The sequence below is a fragment of the Peromyscus leucopus genome, chromosome 5 (assembly GCF_004664715.2).
Source record: "Peromyscus leucopus breed LL Stock chromosome 5, UCI_PerLeu_2.1, whole genome shotgun sequence".
Taxonomy (NCBI): Eukaryota; Metazoa; Chordata; class Mammalia; order Rodentia; family Cricetidae; genus Peromyscus; species Peromyscus leucopus.
The window spans coordinates 64,563,714-64,585,449 of NC_051067.1; the positions used below are offsets into that span (position 1 = coordinate 64,563,714).

The 21,736-nt window shown below is 43.5% G+C and overlaps 1 pseudogene; it reads left to right on the forward strand.

The window, feature by feature from the left end:
* The first annotated feature begins 1,451 nt into the window (after positions 1 to 1,451).
* On the forward strand, positions 1,452 to 21,282 carry LOC114710812 (annotated as a pseudogene).
* The last annotated feature ends 454 nt before the right edge of the window (positions 21,283 to 21,736 follow it).

Here is a 21,736-nt window from a genome sequence, read left to right on the forward strand (position 1 = left end):
TGCTAAACGTATGCCTTGGGAATAAGAGCCACAAAATCGCCAGGCAGTGGTGGCACATGCCTTTAATCCCAGCACTAGGGAGGCAGAGGCAGGTGGATCTTTGTGAGTTAAGAGGCCACCCTGGGCTACAGAGTGAGTTCCAGGAAAGGCACAAAACTATACAGAGAAACCCTGTCTCAACTCCCCCCCCCCAAAAAAAAGAGCCACAAAATTGCCAGTGATGAAACTTTCTGAGATTTGGGTAAAATAACTGAAGGTCAAGAATGGAGAACCCCAGAAATATTCCCATTTCCCTGCTTAAATGATTGTGTGTGAGACCATAAGTCATGCTGCTATAGCCCTGGGATGATGTGGGTAGGATGAGGCTGTCCATTGGTGGCTGTTTATAAAGGTGTGAGGGTAACGGTATATGCAGTATCAAATCCTGCTACTGTAAGGCCAGGGAGCTGGCTTAGTATATAAAGTGCTTGCTATGCCCAAAGGCCTGACTTCAATTCCCCAGAATGTATGTGAAAAGTCTGAGCAAGGTGATACACAGCTATAATCCCAGCTCTTGGGGCGCAGAGACCAGAGTATTCCTCGGACATAAGCTCCAGGTTCAATGTGAAAACTTGTCTCAAAAAATAAGGTAGAGGGTGATTGAAAAGGTACATCACACACACACACACACACACACACACACACACACACACACACACACACACACACTTACTTCTAGCCAGACTCAGGAAAGAGTATGCCTGAACCATCAACATCATAGGCTGGTTGTATTCAAAACTGACCGCTATATGGAAGTCTTCAAGTTTTTCACGGTCATATTCTGTTTTCATTGCTGCTATGATAAATCATCACAGACTTAGCAGCCTAAAGACACACATTTTACATCTCACAGCTGCATAAGGCAGAGGCCTGGCATGAGCTCACATCAAGCTGTCAGCTTTAGGGGAGAATGTTTCCAGCTTCCACAGCCCTCTCATGACTTGCTTCATGGTCCCTGTCTTAATTTTCGAAGCCAGCACTGTGGTGTCTCTCTGACCTTCCTTCGTCTTCACGTCCCTTTCTCTGATCTTCAACTAGAAAATGCTCCACTCTCCTGAGGTGATGCTACTGGCTATGTACCTGAGCTGGCCATGAGTTCCTGGCAGTCCTCCTGCCTCAGCCCCCCAAATGCTAGGATACTAGGTATGTGTCACCATGCCTTGGTAAGTCCTTAAGCTTAAATATATTTGCAAATTGAAGAAGGCTTTGAGATGCCAATTTGATTAAATGAAGGGCTAAGAATTAAAGGCTAGTGATAATTGATAATAATGAAGGGATCATCATTAAGGGAATCAGTGATCTAGTCTTTATTTCATCCATTAGTCCCCATGCTGCAGCAAGAACTGAGATGGTAGTCTATCTTCTGGAAAGGAGGCTTAGTTGTCTGGACATTTAATTGGGCAGCCACGGGCATGTCTGAGCGCCTGGCCTGCAAGTCCATACTGGGTGGGAAGATGCTTCCTCGGTGTGGGCAGGCACTATCCAGTTACAGATGGGAGAAGAAGGTAGGGGATAATTTCACTCTCTTTGGATCCTGCTTGCTGCATCCTCCTCCTGCCCTTGTATGTCAGAACTCCAGGTTCTGCCACCTTTGGACACTCTAGGACACTCACCAGCACCCTGTCCTCTCCCATGTGTTCAGCCTGAACCGAGTGATTATGATTAACTATTAGCTTTATTGGTCATGAAGCTTCTAGACATGAACTAAGGCCTGTTACTGGCTCCCTGTTTCTCCATATTAACACACCCTTGTATTAGTTATAAGCTTTTTTTATTAATAAGTTTATTAAGGTACCCTTCTATTAGTTATAAGCTTTTTTTATTAATAAGTTTATTAAGGTACACAATATTTTGGGGAACACAAAACCACCACATTTCCTCTCTTTTTGTCTAAAATTAAAGAAAGCTTATAACTAATACAAGAAAAACTATCCAATAAGTATATACAATATATACAGCCAAAAATTACATTAATGATGTCTAGTCCGTTAACATTTGACAGATTCAGATAAAAAACTCCATTATATATATTAACAATGTCCAGTCCAGTAACATCTGATAAACTCAGACCAAAATATTTTCATTACCTTGTATTAGCCTTGGCAACCTCTGTAACCACATGTGAAGTTCCCTTAACTGTCCTCCTGGTTCTCCATACCCTAGTGCTCTGTCCCTCTGGAGAACCTTGGCTCAACTGGCCTTTTTGCCACGTAAGGTAGCATACTGAGTCTGAGTTTTAAAAAGGCTATTCTGGAGAAGCCAGTATCTTCTCTACCACAATGGTCCATGATCTGAAAGTACCCATGTCCTCTATCCATCCATGTACTGTAATGGGAGATATTTCCCCTCCTAGCCCTAAGCACTGTAATGAGCCATCTGGAAACAGTCAGATCAAAACTGCAGAAGCAATTTTACCTGCTGCATGCTAACCTTGAGAACCCATTGTTTCTAATCACTCACCTAGCAAACTCTAAAAGGTTCTCCTGAGAGATGCTGTTAGGACAAGCATTAGCGTGTGGTTATGTTCTGTGACTGCTTCCCTCTTCCTCCTTAACAACAATAGCTTTCAATGCTTGAGTTTGGAACAACTTTACATGAAATTGTGTTCTAATTTAATGACTAGCTTCCATATTTAAAAAAGCTACTAGGAAGACAGTCAGGCATTTTCCAGACATTCAGCACTTCAAAAACTGTATTTAAGTACATTTTGATTTGTAATGTAAAGCTCTTTGAAACTGCAGAGTGACCACAGTAGTAGCATTTATTATAAAGTGCCTTATTATTAAAAAAAACCTTATCAGTAGAACTTTTATGATAATTGTCTTAGTGCATTTATAACTATTTTAAATTAACAATTAGATTTAACAATGAAAAATTTCCTTTACCTAACTATTTGGTAAGACAATCAGAAAGAATTATTACATAAATCAGGTTAAGAGAGGCTCTGTGGCAACAACAAGTAAATCCTAATATCTCAAAACTCAAATATATTTTTTATCATGCAAAGCCCAATATAGCTTAGGTAGCCTGAAACCATCTCACAGCTATATCACAGGGAAAGCATGACTGAAGAGGTCATGCTAGTTCTTAACTTCCTCAGCTAGAAAGTGATACATGATTTCTTGTAACCAGTGACTAGAAATAGTGACTTGAATAGCCCCCAGTTCAAAGGGGGCTGGGTAATTTAGGGGAGGATATGCATTGCATAACAATTTCCTTCAGAGCTGAAATAGTCCATCTTGGACAGAAGTTTATTAAGACTCAGGATGCTCTAAAGCAGTGGTTCTCAACCTGTGGGTCATGACCCTTTTATAGGGGTCCTGTATCAGATTTCCTACATATCAAATATTTACATTATAATTCATAACATTAGAAAAATTATACTTATGAAGTAGCAATAAAATGATTTTATGGGGCAGGTCACTACAACATGAAGAACTATATTGAAGAGCCATAGTGTTAGGAAGGTTAAGAACCACTGGTCTAAAGGAAACCTATTAAGACTCAGGGAATTCTCAGAGTAGGTTTATAAAGACAACTCAAAAGTCTCAGGAAGCCCCTAAAACTGAAAAGATGTAGAAGGCCCCTCCATCCTCAAGATATATAAGCTTTAAGGGCTGCTAAAGATTCTCCAACTGGATGATCTACCTCTAAGCCCTGTAGAGAGTTCCAGGGCTCCAGCTTTTGTGTGTTTTCACCCATGCTGGGGTGGGCTTTCAATGATGCAGCTGTCTTTCAGCCATCCATGTTCCTGAGAGTAACTCCCCATGTCTACTCCTGTAAGTGATCCCAATAAACTTCACCAAGATGACTTTGGATATCATTATCTCAGTCTGCCATTAGTTTCCATCTGGGTTGAGTAGATGTTTGTTCATATCTCCTCAGGATACAGCAAGAGTCATTTGTTAAGGACCATTTGTTTTTATCACTGTCTCTTGCATCCTTGTCATTCACTTAATTTGCTTTGCTATGAAAGATGAGCAAAGAGCTGGAGAAAAAAAGGGATCTGTATCTAAGTCAACCAAGACGCCTCATCCCAACACCTCCACCCATGTTCTGTCATTTGGCAGCTTTGTGGTTTTCTGAAAGTTGGATCATTTTTCCTCTATCAGACCAAGTTTCTTGAAGTGATCTAGTGTGACTAATTTCCATGAAAGTCGTGGAAATTTCAAGGCATGGCACTTTGAAGCCACACCACATGTCTTCCTCTGCTTGCTTTTCCTTTAGATGGTCAATCATGTTGGAACACTCTAAGGTTATTCTCCATAAACGGGCTTGAATTCCACTGTCTCTGAAATGTCTGAAGTTAACACATGTATCAATTTAATTTACAAAAATTTGACCCAAATAGACACATTGATATTTGAAATTCCATACTGTTTCTTTTTAAAAACATGTCTTCTCTGGGGATTATGAAATAAATGGTTTTGTTATCCTAAAATATGCATATAGTAAATGCTAGTTCTCTGGTCTACAGATGCCCCATTTTTCTGCTCATCTCTGCTCAAATAGTCAACCTTTGTTTCTTAACCATAACATTTACTTTCCATCAACTTCTACAAAAATAGCTTTTCAAATAAAATATTAAAATAGGCAAGTTGAAACAGCTTGGAAAAGGTGAACTTTAACCTTTTCATAGGTTCTGTATGAAGACATGGTAAGAGCCATGACAGAGTCTAATCCTGTTAACCCTGTACCTGCTGCTGTGACTCCAGAGCCCTTGCTTGTGTCAGGGATCTGGTTGCTCTGGAAAGAACTGGGAAGGAGAATCTGCTCCTTTGAGAAAGCTCATTGGCCTCAAGATTATGACATCATGGAGAAACTGTGATGGTCCAGGCACCTTTGGGCTGGGTGTGGTGGCACATGTCTTTAATCCCAGCACTTGGGAGGTAGAGTCAGGTGGATCTCTGTGAATCTTCAAGGCCAACCTGGTCTACATAGTGAGACCCTGTCCCCAAAACAACAAAAACACAACAACCAAAAAGCTTTTGAGCTCTTACTAGTTTTGAAAGTTTGACCAGAGCAGGAGAAAATCTGTAGGTTTGGGGAGGAGAATTTAGAGATCTGCCCTTCTGTCTCTTTGATGGTTATGATTATTGTCATTTCCTAAAGATGCACTTCCAGGGTGATATGCATGAATTGATTTTTACAGTTCAAAACAACACCTGGAGCACAGAGAAACAGGTCACTTTTCAGGTCACATGGTAGTTGATCTACACTTCAAACACAGTTCAAAATTCTACATCTCTTGCTCTTTTCCACTCCATTATTCTGCCCTAAAAGAGGCATGGTATACTATGTAGTGATTATATTGTGTACCCTAATAAAATTTGCCTGAAGATCAGAGAACAGAATAAGCCACTATATTAAACATAGAGGCCAGACAGTGGTAGCACACACCTTTAATCCTAGCACCCAGGAGGCAGAGATCCATCTGAATCTCTGTGAGTTCAAAGCCACCCCAGAATACATGAGATTGACTCAGTGTAGGAGAGAAACAGCCAGGCAGTGGTGGCACACACCTTTAATCCCAGTACTTGGGAATCACATACCTTTAATCCCAGCGCTTAAGAGCTCATGTCTTTGCTTGGGAAGCATAAACACCTTTAATTCTAGGAAGTGATGACTGGGTGGAAAAAGGTATATAAGGCACGAGGAAACAGGAACTGGAGGCTTTTTCAGGCTGAGGAGTCCTAGAGGTAAGACATGGCTTGTTCCTTTGTCTCTCTAATCTTTCAGCATTTACCCCAATATTGGTTCTGGGTTTTTTATTATAAGACCATTTTAGAATTTATGTTCCATACTATGAGGCATGGAGAGGCTGTGGAATTCCTGGAAGCATAGAGAGAGGATAAAGGAAGTCACTGCCAGTACCTTGGAAAGCTACAATTGCCAGCACGTGTGCTTTCAATGCATACTTATGAATGGAACCAGGACTCGGAACTGGGAACTGATGTTCCTGATGTCTTTTTCTATGATTGGAACTACAAGTTGGCAAGGAGGGTCACATTTTAGAAACATGATAACTAACACACAATTGCACCAACAGGATCTTGTCCAGCTCAACTCGAAGTCAAGTAAGCACCTGTAGCCTCCATGGATTGCCCAGGCAGGATATACGAGAGCTGTTCCCAAGGGCTACTGGACACTTCTTCTCCAAGCCCCTTTTTCTCCTATTTTGAGTTTCCACAAGAATCCTGAATCATGTCTTATTCCTGCTCCTGGGCTTAGAAATGGAATTTTTATTTCCAGGTTAACTCTGCTTCTTTCTCAATGTTTAGTCTCAGAACATTCTAGAAGGTCTGCTCTATTTCCTACAGTCTTTGGTAGGTTTCCTCCTGTCCCAGTTAAACCTTCAAAACACAGGTCCTAACTCCACCTGTGGGCTGACGCCAGTCTATTCCATCCTGTCTCCACAAGGTCATCTAGCTCCTTCTAAGCGCCTGGCATCTCAGCCCCTCCCAAACAAGACTGGTCGTATAAATCTACTAGAAGTATCTACTGTTGCCATGACATCGTGTTAGGCAGTGTAGATGAACAAAATTTGTTGGGGTGTGAAAAGCATTCTTACTGTGGTGTTTAACCTAAATGTTCAGATACTGTATCTCCATGAACAACCGTGTGGTTGATGTCCTGATAGTCATGTTTCTTGTCCCTGTGACTGAATACATGGCAAGAAGGAATGAAATGGAGGAGTGGTTTCTTTGGGTTCAGGGTTTGAGGTGGCAAAGCCCAGCATTGCAGTGAGCTTGACTCCTTACAAGAGGCTATGGCTGCAGTGGACCAGAAACTAGAGAGCTTGGACCAGAACTAGAACTGGGGCTGGGCTATACTGGGACAAGCCTGTCACCACTCCACCCCCTTAGTGACCCACTTCCTATATCCAAATCCTATCTCCTAAAGGTTTCACAACCTCCTTAAATAGCATCACCAGCTGAGGACCAGTGTCCAAACACATGAACCTGCGGGGGACTCTTTGCAACGATACCACAACAGTGGCCCTTTGAATAAGTCTCTGCAAATACATCAGACACTACAAAGAAAGGGGAGAGAGGAGAGGCGAACAAAATGTTCCCAAGAGCAGGGAATGAGGCCATGCTGCATTTCAGTTGACACTGTTCAAGTTGCTTCCATTTGTTTTGAAGTTTAGCCAGACCACAATGTGATGAACTGGTGAGCAAATGTAAACATCTATGAATTTAGGTAAAATTACGTTTTCCCATCAGGAGTCCACTTCTGGTCTTATTGTCATTATCATTATTGTTATTGTTATTCTTTGGGGGTGCTGGGGAGTCTAACCTAGGACCTTGTGCATGCCAGGCAAATGCTCTATCACTGAGCCATCTCCCCAGCCCCACTCCTGGCCTTTCAACCTGCAATAGAGTAGAGATGGAGAGACCCAGTTCTCATATTGACTCTGCAGTGTTTGACATTGGTCAAATCACATGACTACTGTAGGGGGTGGTGTTCCCTGCTGAGAAGGAGTATGCCATTTTAGTTCATTTGTAAGGACTCTCGGCTCTAAAATTAATGCTAACATTGCTAAGTTTCATGACCACCAGCTTTAGCACACTGGCCATCTCAGGGCACTGAGAGCTCTTGAGAGGTACAAACAGCAGAGAAGCTAATGTGACCAGTTTGACAATCAGGCAGAGTTGGGACTCAATATGGACACTTCCTCTAAGGAGTCTCCCTGAGACCTCCACAAAAGCCACTTGGCACAAATCCTGCCACCCAGCATTTGCTTTCTGACAGCTTCTTGGGAAAGCTATTCAGAGGGAGGAATCCCATTACAGTGTCTTAATGAGGAGGCCCTAGTCTAGAGGCTTTTCAGTTCAGGAACTCAATGTCCTCATTTCAGAATACAAACTTATCCTTTTGGTCCTCTGCTTCTGGCTTCTGTTCCTGCCCTGGAAAGTTCAAAGTGGGATAAAATTGCACAGGAAAAGCCTAGCCTTGGTGTCATGAGGAGGAAAGGGCCAGAAAGAGACTACAGGGGTCCTTGGCTACCACCTGCTTCTTTGAAGTGTTAATCTTGACCTTTCTGATGTTAGTTGTCCCACTCTATCCTCCTATAGTTCCCACCTCTGTGGGGGTACAGCAGGCATGATGGCTAAGTGATATTCATGGTTGTCTGGAAGGAATGAAAGATACTGCATGCGTTCCTTGCCAAACTCCTGAATCTATGTTGAAATCTTATCTCCCAAGACTATTGTATTAGAAGATGGGGCTTTTGGATTATGACCCCTCTCAAAAAAAAAAAAAAAAAAAAAAAAAAAAAAAAAAAAAGAGGTCCATGTCTCTTACATCATGTGTGGGCACTAACCAGAATCTTCTAGTGATTTGCTTTTGTACTTACCAACTTCTAGACTATGAGAAATAAACACACTATTTAAGCCATCCCATTTGTAGCATTTTGCTACAATAGCCTATGATGGTTAATCTTGATTGTCAACTTGTGTAAACTGAGAGATGTCTATAATTAATAAGATACCTTCTGAGTGTGTCTGTGGGGCATTTGCAAGGAAGACTGGTGTGTGAGAGCGGAACTAAAATCACAAAGGCCTGCCTTGACTGTGGGCAACATGGTCCAATGTGCTGTCGGGCTGAGTTGAATGCAAGCTGGGAAGGGGGAAGCCAATTGTTGCACACAAGCCCCACCCTTGCCAAGTAAATGAATGTACTGCTGTCACTGCCATTGATTGCCTATGGTACAGTTACCAAAGTCTTCAGCCATTCAACCTGGCTCACATCAGTGGATCCAGATAGCGCCCAGGCCTTCAGCTTTGGACAATAGTTGCATCATTGTGTTCCCTTGCTCCAAGGCTTGTAGCTTCTTAGACTATGCACTGGATCCCTGTCTCTGGCTCTCCAGCCTGCAGATGGCTATTGCTGCTTGTCTGGGAGAGACAGAGAATGCCTTGGACTGAACATGTGCCTTTCCCAACTCGAAAGTCTATGCATTGAAACCCTAACTCCCAACTGAATGAGCCAAGCTAGCAAATCTCCCCATTGTGGATTCTTTGTGGTCTTCCAGATAACCATGATGAATACATGGCCCAGGTACCTTAACATGAAGAAGTCAGCTTGATGGGGTAGGGAGAGAAGAGAGAGAGACACATGGAGAGAGACAGAGATCGAGACAGAGAGACACATGGAGAGGCAGAACCATAGGGAGAGAGGAGAGACAGAGAGGAGGAACCCCTCAGCAAATGAGGAAGACAAGCTCTTCCCCCAGCTTCTTTACCCGCACACTTACAGCCCTCCCAGCCTTTCCTCTCTGGTGCCAAGGGTCTGGCACTCTTTCTCTGATGATGAACTTATGACAAACTGGTGCCCCACATTTCAAGTCCATTTGAAATAAGTGCCCCATTGCCCCAAAAGTAGGGATTGGCCCTGTGGGGTTCTAAGTTTTAGGTCACTTAGGAACTAACTCTAAGGAGTAGTCGTCTTTACTTAAACTGCCTGGGTAGGAATTTAACAGGTGACCAGTACAGTAACTGCATTGGTTACTTTTCTCACTAATGTGACAAAGTGCCTGTCAGAGAGAGGCAAATTAAGAGAAGAGGGATTTGTTCTGGCTGGAGGCCTAAGAGGATGCGGTCCATCATGGTGGGGAGGCGTGGTGGCTGGGGAAGTATGTGTCGTTTAGCTTGGTTAGATCTGGGCAGATCAGGGAGCAGAAAGCTCAGGCAGGAACCAGAGCTGGATCAAACCTTTGACCCTCAAGATCCACCCTTGCAGCCTCACTGCTGTCTGCTTCCCCAGACAGCACAACCAGCTGAGGAGCAACTCTTCCAACACAGCAGCCAATAGGAGAAACTTCACATTCAAACCTAACCAACAAACCCCGGGGCCCATCTGTCTCTGGCTCCTAAGTGCTGGCATCATACGTGCTTGCTTCCACAGCTGGCTTTTGGGTGTGTGTGTGATGGTTTGGGGAACCAAAGGCATTTCGCCAACTAAACCATCTACCCCACCCTGCTAGAAGCTTATCTTTCAGAATCCTTTCTTGGAATACACAAGGCTAGTCTCTATTTTTTTTGGAACTGAAGCAAAAGCCCAAAGAAGTGGCATGGGTTCGGTGGCTCTATGGCAAACACTGGAAAAGACTGTCGCTTGCTGGAGTTGGAATGGGATCTTGCATTTTGCAGTACTTAGAGCAGGCAGCACGTCCTTCCCCTCCCAGAGCTCGGCCTGCTCTAATGAAGCAATCCATCTCCTCTTGTCTGACAAATGTTACGGAGGGACCAGAGCTCGGAGAGGAGGAGTGCAATCTTGTTACTTTTTCTATTTCACTTTTTAATCTTGTGTTCTTAGGAAGAAATATATGGGCTTCTTTCTCCCACTTAATTGTGACTTCACGCCTGGCCTCCTTCCTTTTCTCTCTAGTATTGGGTTTCCTTGGCTTATCACCTGAGGAAAACACAGGTATTTATGTTCTTTAATGTAGCTAACTGAGCCAGAGACACTTTTAGGGTGTGCCCACCACTCGGCCTAGCCTACAATGCGATGACCTTGCTCACTCTGATTCCTGGGTACTCACAGAGTGTGAGTCAGATTTGATCCAAGTCCACTGTCTTAGTCTGTTTTGTGTTGCTACACCAGAATACCCCAGACTGGCTTCTCTATGAAGAAAAGGTATTCAGGGCTGATGAGGTAGCTGAGGTAGTAAAGTATCTGGCACACAAGCATGAACATCTGATCCTGAACCTCCAGAACTTATGTTAAAAAAAAAAAAAAAAGCCGGGGATGGTGGGGCACACCACACTGGAGTGGTACAGACAGGTGGACACCTGGGACTTGTTGGTCACCAGCCTAACCTAATAAATGAAGCCCAGTGAGGAACCCTGTCTCAGAAAACAAGATGGCTATCTCACCTAAGGAATGATGGCAGAGATTGAGCTTTGATCTCCACACACATGAACACAAACAAGCATGAGCAACACACATACTGTTACATCCCCCACACATGTATACATATGTACATACACACACATGCATAAAATTTATTTATGTAGCTCACAACTCTGGAGGCTGGCAAGTTCAAGAGCGCGCACCTGCACCAGGCCTATGACATCATCTCATAGCTGACTGTGAACGCCGCACATGAGTCAAGCAAGAGAACGTGAGGATGAGAGCAGGCTACTCTGACCACCTGCTCTCTCTATAACTAATCCATCCCCACAACAATGACATTGATCCTTCAGAAGGCTTCTTCCCTCATCACTTATTCTCCATGGATCCCACCCCTCAACCCTGCTTCACTGGGGTTTGTTTCCAAGCCAGGAATTGAGGGAAAGTGTCCAAACTTACATAACTGTATCAAAGCAAATGATTTCCTAGAAGCCGTAGGGTTTCTCAACTTTGGTAAAACATAAGTGGAGTCTGTATTTACTGCTCATGATATCTGCTTTCCACACTATCCACAGAATCATAGAGCCAGGATGGTCTGAATTTAGAGTACAGGTAGGAGTCGGGTAGGGTACCATGGTAAACCCTCACTTCATGTTCACGTTCCATGTCTGATCTCAATCCTCACAACAACTGGCTGAGAGATGGTCTATGAATTTTCCCACTTTAAAGAAACTGAAGGTCAAAATGAAAGAACTTATTAAAGGTACCATTGTCTTCCAGTCTGGCTCAGTCCTGTGCTTGTAACCACCATGTACCCTTTCTATCTTATGCATGTCACATGTCTTGAATGGGAGGAAGCTGAGTTCCACAGAATATAGACTGTTCACTATCACCAGAATACATCAGTGGTAGAATACGTTGATCTACCCTGGGCTCCTGACTTCTGGTTTCATTTCCATTCCACTATATACACTGAGGGATGCGATGGTGAATGGAAAGTGTGGGAAAGAGCAACTTTGTAATCTAACTTGAGTAGCATTCCACAGGACAATACTGGCTGGGGAGGGGAAGGGCAGGTCAGTGTGGCAGGAAGCTAGACCAGGGCAGGGAGATAGCAGGCCACCTTCCCGGAAGCTCAGCATCAAGGTGATTCTCCCACTTGTTAATGTGGCTTTTTGTCACTCTGACCGTAGCTGTGCACACTGCGAAATTCCTCTTCATTCAAACCCACTAACAGTAAATCCACCACACCATCAATTTGTATAGAAATATTTGTACATATAAGTTTGTCAAAATTAAACACAGCAGTCATATCCAGACAGAGCTCACTGGCTCACAGCTATGGGTTTTGCTCTGGAAGTTATTCAGTCCATTCTATTTTTCCTGTCCAACACTTTGTTTCTATAGAAGTATTTCAACACACTCAGGTCTATGGATTCTAAGGGGCTCTAGGGAGGTGAATTTTGACAAAAGTTCATAGCCAACTCTCATCCCTCATTTGAGAACAATAGAGTTACAAGTTTGATAATTTTTGCTCCTTCAGATAAACCAACCCTAACTACATTTATTATTGCTATGGGGTTGACTGTATATCTTAAGAATTTATATGTTGATGCCTTGGCTCCCCTAACTCACAACATGGCTGAATTTGAGGTAAGGCCTTTAAAAAGAGGTGATGGAGGTGACGAGGTATCAATGGGGGTGCATAAGTGGGTCCTAATGCAATCTGATAGGTTTCATTTAAGAAGGAAGAGAACAGAACAGAGATATCTGCCCAGAGAATCCATCTGAAGACACTGCAGGAGGATGGCTTTCAGGAAGACAAGGAAGGGGCTTGGAAGAAAATCAGCCCGGCTGACACTCTGATCTCAGACTCCTAGCCTCCAAGGAAGGGAAAAATGGATTTATATTTAGTCTGTTCTGCTTTTATTATTACAGCACTAGTAAATGAATACAGTTTTGGCAAAATGTAGTAGCATCAAATTTACCAATTTGTGTAACAACAGTCAGTAAGCTACATTCTAGAAGTTTCTCTGCTTTCCAGATTAAACTTTGTATCGATTAAACATTCACTGACCATCGTAAGCTTTTCTTAGCCATTATTCAATCCAACTGTCCAGTTCTGAGCCTATATAACCTCTGTTGGTTTGATTCTGATTGACATGAGTTGTCACAGATAAGGGACACAGAGCAAGCCAATCAATAATTAGAGGAGCTAAGTATAAGGAAATCCACAAGAGCCTGGAAGTTCCCTTCTCAAGATATTAGGAACAGGTCAAAATGTTTTCAACCTATTAACATTGTGAAATGACATCATCTAGAAGTTAATGCTCAAGGACTATATGACCAGGCTACAAAAACTTACCCCAAATCATATTTTTCTTTTATTTTTTATTAAGAAATTTTTTCATTCATTTTACACACCAAAGATCCTCCTCTTCCCTCCTCCCACCTTCCAGCCTTACCCCTCAACCCACCCCTTACTCTCCCCTCCACAAGAAGGCAAGGCCTCCCATGGGGAGGCACATCCAATAAAGGCAAGTCCAAACCCTTCTCCCTGCCTCAAGGCTGCACGAGGTGTCCCATCATAGGTAGTGGGCTTTTTGGAGCCCAAATCATAATTTTTAAAGAAAGTTGGAGAGTTTGTATTGGGGCACATCATAACTATCCCTGGTAACATGCGAACCTGGGGCCATATGTTGGACTCACTCAGTAGACAGTTCCAGGTGAAGCTTACAGTCTACTTAGATAACTCTCTTGCTGGCAGACAAGATTAACTAGCAGCTATGAGTCATCCATTCTTCCAGAAGTCTCCAGGCAAGTCTTCTAATAAAATGAGTAACCGTCTCTGCTAAAGCCATGGAGAAGCTGTAGATTAAGTAAGGCTGAAAGGGACAGAGAAGGGAAATAACTCAAACAGCCCCGGCACCAGCTTTGAGGAGACCATCTTTACTTACTAGTCTCAAGGCTAACTGATGAACCAAAGTCCCCCTAGAAAATATTATGGGCAACTTCTAGGACAAAATGCAAAATAAAGTACAATTATCAAACTGACAGGTCAACAGAGCTCAGACCACAGGTCACAGGGGATCCTGGTAACTAGAAAGGCATAGTTGATGAGAGCAGGTAGGATGGGGTTGAGGACAGCAGGTAGGAGAAGACAGAGACAAATCTGTTCACTGTCTGATAGACCATTCCCCATTACATAATTCAAAATGAAGGTCTGAGGCACAAAACTGACCCCAGGAGCCATCTTCCTTGTTTGGCTGCTCTCAGATTGGCTATTACCCACATGGGCACATCCCTTTGCTTAGATTTTTCAGCCTGGAGACACAGTTTAAGACATCAGAAAATGTGATTTCTTGAGGTTTGAAATAATATCAACATGCATTCTCCAGAAAGGACTGCGAAAGCTGGAGTCCAAACATTGCCACTGGAGAGTTAAGAGCTTTGTCTTCAAAGGATGCTGGTGTCTCTCATGAGTTTCAGTTTGAGCCAAAAGTGCAAATGCATCAAATCTAAAGGGATTATCACAAGGCAGCATCAGCAGAGGCAGCACTTGCTAAATGTCGTTCACTCAGCATCTTCTTGAAACATAACTCTCAGCTACTTCTATCCTTGGATTTGGATTTGTACTAAAAGTTACCTTTAATTGAGGAAGATATTGGGTCCAAATAGTTTCAGATCAAAATGACACCCACCAAGCATTGCAGTTGTTAAAACAGCATTGTCAATAGCAAAGCTCATCACTGGGAACACCATGACCAAAAAGCAAGTTGGGGAGGAAAGGTTTTGTTGGGCTTATACTTCCATATTCCTGTTCATCATTGAAGGAAGTCAGGACAGGAACTCAAGCAGGGCAGGAATCTGGAGGAAGGGGCTGATGCAGAAGCCATGGAGAGGTGCTGCTTAATGGCTTGCTTCACATGGCTTGCTTAGCCTGCTTTCTTATAGAACCCAAGACCACCAGCCCAGGGATGACACCACCCACCTTGGGCTGGGTCCTCTCTCATTGATCACTAATTAAGAAAATGTCCTACAGCTGGATCTTATGGAGGCATTTTCTCAACTGAAGCTCCTTTATCTCTGATGACTTTAGCTTGTGTCAAGTTGATATAAAACCAGCCAGTACAGGACCTCACCTCAGAAAACCACATAAATGTTGGGTATATGTGTAGACTCACTCCTAATTCCAGCCTTGAAAGGTAAAGACAGGATATTCCCATAATAAGTTGTCTGGCCAAACTAGCCATATGGGCAAGCTCTGAGTTTGATTGAGAGACTCCGCCTCATTGAGTAAGGTAGAAGAATGATCATGGATGTTTCCCAATGTCAACCCCAGGCTTCTATATGCACTCTCATGTACATGCATACACATATTAAAAATTAGCAATGTGCATACACTTGAAAACTTAAAAAAAAAGAAAGAAATTACATAGCGTATCTAATTACAAGCTCATTTTAATCTCTTATACATATATACATATATATCCATATGTATCCAAACAAGGCAATTTTGTAAGTTGGCTTCATATATTTGTATTCAACAGTTGAGTATTTTCTCTTGTATTCCAACCCATTTGCTCACTGCCTCCTAATGACAAGAATTCCTTTCACCATGTGTCATGTTGATCTTCATTTGTTTATTTATAACACATGGTGTTTCAATAACTTGGTTGATTCTGTATATTTGCCCAGGCATTGATTCTGTTTTTATACCACCTAAGTAGATTTTGGAGTTAGACAAAACAACACTGAGCCTAGGCAAATTAACCCCTATGATAACAATAAAAATTAAATATATCTCTTCTTCACTGAGACTCCTAATGGAATTAAGCACTGAGCCAAGGAATGAACACAGATCATCCTGTTTCGACCTTTGGCACATCATGGATAAGTATAGTGTTAGAATCATTTCTCACTTTGCTGAACAGGAAACTGACACTGGGCTAGCTAAGTGACTTGCTGTTGGTCAAACAAATAACTAAAGGCAAGCCCAAAGTGTGCCACTGTATTTACCCTTTCAATTCTCTCAACTGAAAAGTATGGACAGGAAGCTTCAACTCACAGGACTGTTGTAAAATTTAAATGAGGCTGCATACATCACCGACACCAAAGAGGCTGGGCACAGGAGGTTGCTAAGGTGGCCAGTACTGTGACAGTTATTATTACCACTAAAGAGACCATTCTTATGTGAACTTAAAGCCAATAGCACTTCAAAGGTGATTGTGGTCACTTGAATTTATACCAACAACAACAATGAGACAAATTAATGACCGAGTTTTGTTAGTGGCTAAACACATTAGGATGTTTAGCAAAAAATATCTATAAATAGTGATGGTCATTTTATTTGAGACAGAATCTTATAACCAATACTGTTCTGAAACTCACTGTGTAGCCTAAAATAACATTGAACCCGTCCATGGCAATCTTCCTACCCCAGTCTCCGAGGAATGGGGGTTACAAAGTGAGTCACCACATCCAGTGGGGCACTAAATGTATTCATGAAGAAGTCATGCCAACTGTGTGTGCGGTAGCAATAGATCTCTACTCATCATTTGCCCCTCCCTTCCTAGAAAACTCCTACTCATCCTACCACATGTCCCTCCCCAGTGCTTTTCCTCCTGGGAATTCCTTTTCTTACACCCAGAGGAGAAGAAAGCAAAGCCCCCTCCTCTGTAATACAGCAGCACAGCACTAGGTGGTAGTCAAGAGTGGAAAGCATCTTCTAGGAAGTTCATACCTTTGCTCAGCACTGAGTTTGAGCTATAGAAGGTACACAATTAACTGTTTCTTTAATGAAAGAAAGCTTTCAATGTGCTAATTTTGAGTTGTTCATAACCAAAATATTTGAGGCTAAATATTGCAGCTCTAGTGAGGGCCAGATGCAGATCATGTAGCTGAGACTATTACAGACCCTCCAAGATGGATGTGTCAGCAGGACCTTGTCTTTCCTTGCCTGCTTGTCTTGGATTCAAGTCCCCCTTTTGTCTACACAAAGACCTCCCTTGGATTCAGAGTCTCACTGGACTCTAAGCAGTACATGCCCATGGCTGTAGTGTTATTCAGAAGAGATGGTACAGATGGGAAATGGCAGTAAACAAAGCTATCTTGAAGGGAGACATCACTGCACCACGGGAGGCTTTAAGGTGGACTTCCCCTCTAACTCAGTGGACTTGTACAGGATTTCATGCACAAGGCAACTTACAGCCCTTGGTATCACAGAAAGGAGACAAAGTCAGAGGGATACTGGATGGTCACCCATTTCTACAACATTCTAGTGATGAGACCAGGAGATACAAACTGTTTAGGCAGTTTAGGGACAGGGTTCTCTCTTCTTGTCCTTGGCCAGAAAGGGTTTGGTTTTGTCCAGGCCAGGGGCCAGAAATTCCAAAAGTACTAGGAGGCTCTAGTTCCCCATCTGGTTTCTTACTATCACTTTATTATTATCTTATAATCCCTTTACACAGCTGCCCAGTGGCTTTATGTGAAGGTGTGGCCAAAATTCCAATCAAGACACCTGGGATAGAGAGGCACACAGACACCTGTAGGGTAGATCAACTGGAGTGACCAGTTCCCCCAACATGCCTCCACCCACATTTTGCCATAAGTCCTATAAAAGCAACTCAATGGCCCTCCCATTCTTGTCCCATGGGAGCTGCACTTGCTTTATCTTAAGCCTCCATCTGTACACCCACAATAAACTTCTTTCTAAACCCTTAGCCTCCCTGTGCTCTGTGAAACCCATCCCAATTAGCAGCACAAAAACCTGGGCCCACTGACACAGCAGAAGTTCTGTGTGGCCATGAGTTTGGCATCCTAACTTGTGAGTTAAGTTCACTGAAGGCCAGAAAGCCTCTGTCACTCTCAAGAATCCCACTTTCTCCCCATTTCACTATCTGTGACACCAACAGCAGCAGCTCCACTCACCTGACGATCTGCAAAGTGGCTATAACATGACTCAAGGCTGGGGATGTAGGATCTATACATAATTCTAGGTGTTAAATATTTCTAGGGCCCAGCACTGACTTATCACATATTAATTCCCTTGTTCTTCCCGTTCCTCCAAACCAGCGTTCCTTCTGAGGCCATCTAGTTTGGGGTTCAAGATCAGAGCCAGCTAATTGGAAGTCTATGGATTAGATTTTAAAGTTGCCTCAATGGTGGTGACGTTTGGGTCTGAACAGGTATAACTAGGCTATATCTAGTGAAAATCATTGGGAGAGGCTGGAGAGATGGCTCAGCAGTTCAGGTTAAGAGTGCTTGCCCCTCTTCTTCCAGAGGACCAGAGTTCAGTTCCCAGCACGCATACCAGAGGACTCACAATATGTAATTCCAGCTCCGAGGGTTCTGGTGCCCTCTTCTGGCCCCTGTGGGCACCTACATACAGGTGGCAGACACTCAATAGAAACCTAAATATAAATAAAAATAAAAACAAATCTTAAAAAAAAATACAGTAGTATAACCATGAAAGAACTTGCATCCCCAAAATATAAGAGCTGAGCAGCATGATGTAAGGACTGTTAAGAGTTTTCACAGACATCACAGGCTGATTTAAGATCAGAAATTTTTCCTCCCCCTCCCCCCCCCCCCCGCCACTTTTTTTTTTTTCATGAAACACTGGAATTCTCACTGGAGTGCCCCCCTCTTCCTCTGCTTGGTAAGTGGATTTGTGGGAGAAAAGATAAAACAAATATTCATTGAATTTTTTTTTTTGCTCAGACTCTCAATTCCATCAAAAAGAGGAAGCATGAACATTTCAGTTTTGATGCAGTTCACACCTAACACTCATTCAGGTTATCTCAGAAATTCAAACCACAGGAATGATAATATGCTCCCATGTTCCCAGGCAGTCTTGCCGAGCTCTATCCCAATCGAGTCTTGCAGCATTAACCCCCAGCCTTTACAATTTCTTGATCTAGCATTAACTGAATTTTTTGTAATTTCTCATCATAAGCATAATTTCTTATCAAAAAGCATAATTTCTTGAACTAGCATTAATTCACGTTCAGGCTCTTCTCTCTTAATCACTGGCATGGAAAAATAATATGCCAGGAAAAGCACAATGGTCAACACAGGGAAAGAGCTGCAGGCAAAGGAGAAATCAATCACTCTTTATTCCCTGGCAATCTGGAGCGCACAACCATGCAGAAGTTCAGCACCTGCATTTTCCAGCAAGAGGCTGGAATCACCCCTGCCTCAGATGCTCAGAATTGTTGAAAATGGATTCTTTGGAAGCCTCAGCCTTCCCTAGAATGAAGAAAACGGAAAACCTTTCATCTTGTCTATGTAAAGCAAGCCTAAAAGTCACCTTTAAAAAATTCTATTTGGGATTACTGCACCTCCATTCCACGACCCGCCCCGTGCCAGGTCTTCTCTGTGTGCATCCTTCCAGATGTAGCTGTAAGTACAAAGCCGGGATCCCACAAGCTCTTGGTGTGTGTCAGCCCTGTCATCAAGAACAGCAGCTCAGCCTCTGCAGCTGCTGGGAACAACAGTGAGAGGTTGAATGGAGACAGTTGTGCAGGAGTCCCTTCCAGAGTCATTCACATGAGAAGCTGCTCCGCGATGTCCCTGAGGGTGAGGTCATCTCTCTAGGGCTGCCCTTCCCCAGGTCAGCAGCCTCCTCATGCTAGAGGGAAAGAACCCGTCCTTCATCAAGATGGATGCAGAGGAGGTTGTCAACACCATGCTCGGCTACTACAGTCAATGGGGCCCCAGGCTGTGTGAACACCCGCTCTACATCCAGTTCTCCAACTTCAAAGAGCTCAGGACCAACAGCTCAATCAACTAGGTGCATAATCAGGAGGGTGTGCAGGCCATTAACTCTGTGCAGGTGGGAAGCCTGGCCTTGATTGCCTCTGCTGAGGCTGAGAATGTGGGACCAGCCATGGCAGGCTCTGTGCTCAAGGATCATCTTGGAAATTCTGTTCTACCCAGTGACCCTGGGTGCATTGTATCAGATTTTCTCTAAATTCAGTGTCATCCTCAAGATGATCACGTTAATCAGGAACAACCAGTTCCAGGTGCTGCTGCAGCATGCTGATCTGGGAGCACTCAGCATGCCGACCTGTTCCCGGATGACCAGAACACCTACAAGGGCTGCTGCATGCTGCACATCTACTTCCCCAAACTCACCAGCCTCAACCTCAAGTACCGTGACAAGAGCAGACACTCCACTCACCCTAGCCTGCCCTCTGGAGACAGCTAGGGATGTTGGACCTAACCATGGCTGCAGCCTTCTGCTTCTCAGTTCCTAACATCCGCAGAGAGCTGACCCCTCTGGCTTCTTCAGCAGCTGAAGGCACAGCAGTCTGAATTGCCATCCTAGGCATGGGAATTCATCCTGCTGGTCAATAACCTGAACCCTGAAAGAGTCACACTCTAAAGCCTCCTTCTTCTTCTCTACATCTGTGGTGACACGCAGTGGGTGAAGTTCTTGTTCACCAAGGAGAACACATTGGTGCAGATAGCAGATGGCAGCCAGGCCCAGCTGGCCCTGAGCCACCTGATCAGGCACAAGCTGCATGGGAAGTCAGTGTGCATTACCATGTTGTCAAAGCAGCAGAGTGTGCAGCTGCCTGGTGCATGCCAGGAGGTCTAGGGCCCTACCAAAGACAACAGCAGCTAACCTCTGTACTGCTTCAAGAAGCTGGGCCCTAAGAACTTCCAGAACATCCAGAACACCTTCCCACCCTTGGTTACCCTGCACCTTTCCAATCTCCCACCTTTAGTGGATGAGGAGGACCTCAAGAGCCTCTTCTCCAGCACCAGCGGCACATGGTCAAGGGCTCCAAACTCTTCCCGAAGAACTGTAAGATGGCACCAACCCAGATGGGCTCTGAGGAGCAGGCGGTGCAGGCACTGATGGAGCTGTACAGCCAGGACAGAGGCAAGGGTGTTGTGTCTGTCCTTCCCCAAGTTTCCCATCTAGGTGCCCGTGGACTCGTGGCAGCCTCCACCATTCCAGAAAAGCCACTTTATAAAGCACTTGAAGTGACCTTACAGACCAGAGGGTTTTTTTTTTGTTTGTTTTTGTTTTTGTTTTTGTTTTTTTAGAGAGAGTAATTTACCTTTTTCCCCCCTTTTACGTTTATCTTGCCGTAGTAGAAAACGGCTTGGGCCACAGAGGCCCAGGCAGGCCCAGCACCGTGCCTTGAGGGACCCACAGTAAAGCCACAGCGGTATCACAGAACACAGCTGCCTTCTCCTACCTTGCAAAACCAGCCTGTGTTGCAGAGCACACCCATCTACACAGGCTCCCCAGGTCTGTTTCTCAAGCTGCAGGTGAGCCTGGTGGTCTGCACATGCTCCGCGGGAGCTGGGGCCACCGCCTCACTCTTGGAGTCAAGTGACATGATGGCCCAGGCCATTCTTAGCTGCTAAGCCTCGTGTGACCTTTGTATTCTATTTGGTACAGTTACCAACACCTGTGCCCAGTAATAGTTCCACTTGACCAAATACCTTATTTTTTTTCCATTTATCTTTTTCCATTTGTGCATGAGATATAGTTTGAAGTAGCTTTTGTAGTGGTGATATATAAAAATGACAAAAGGTAGACTAATGAATCTATTATGAAAAGAAAAGAGAAAGAATATGGATATGATAAGATAAAAAGGGAGATTATGGAATCTACTTTTAAAAAGGAACTACTTGTTTTAAATAAGATAAGTAATAAAAATTTTTTGGTCTGAGTTTATCAGATGTTACTGGACTGGACATTGTTAATATATATAATGGAGTTCTTTGTCTGGATCTGTCATATGTTAATGGACTAGACATTGTTAATGTAATCTTGACTGTATATTGCATATACTTATTGAAGATAGTTTTTCTTGTA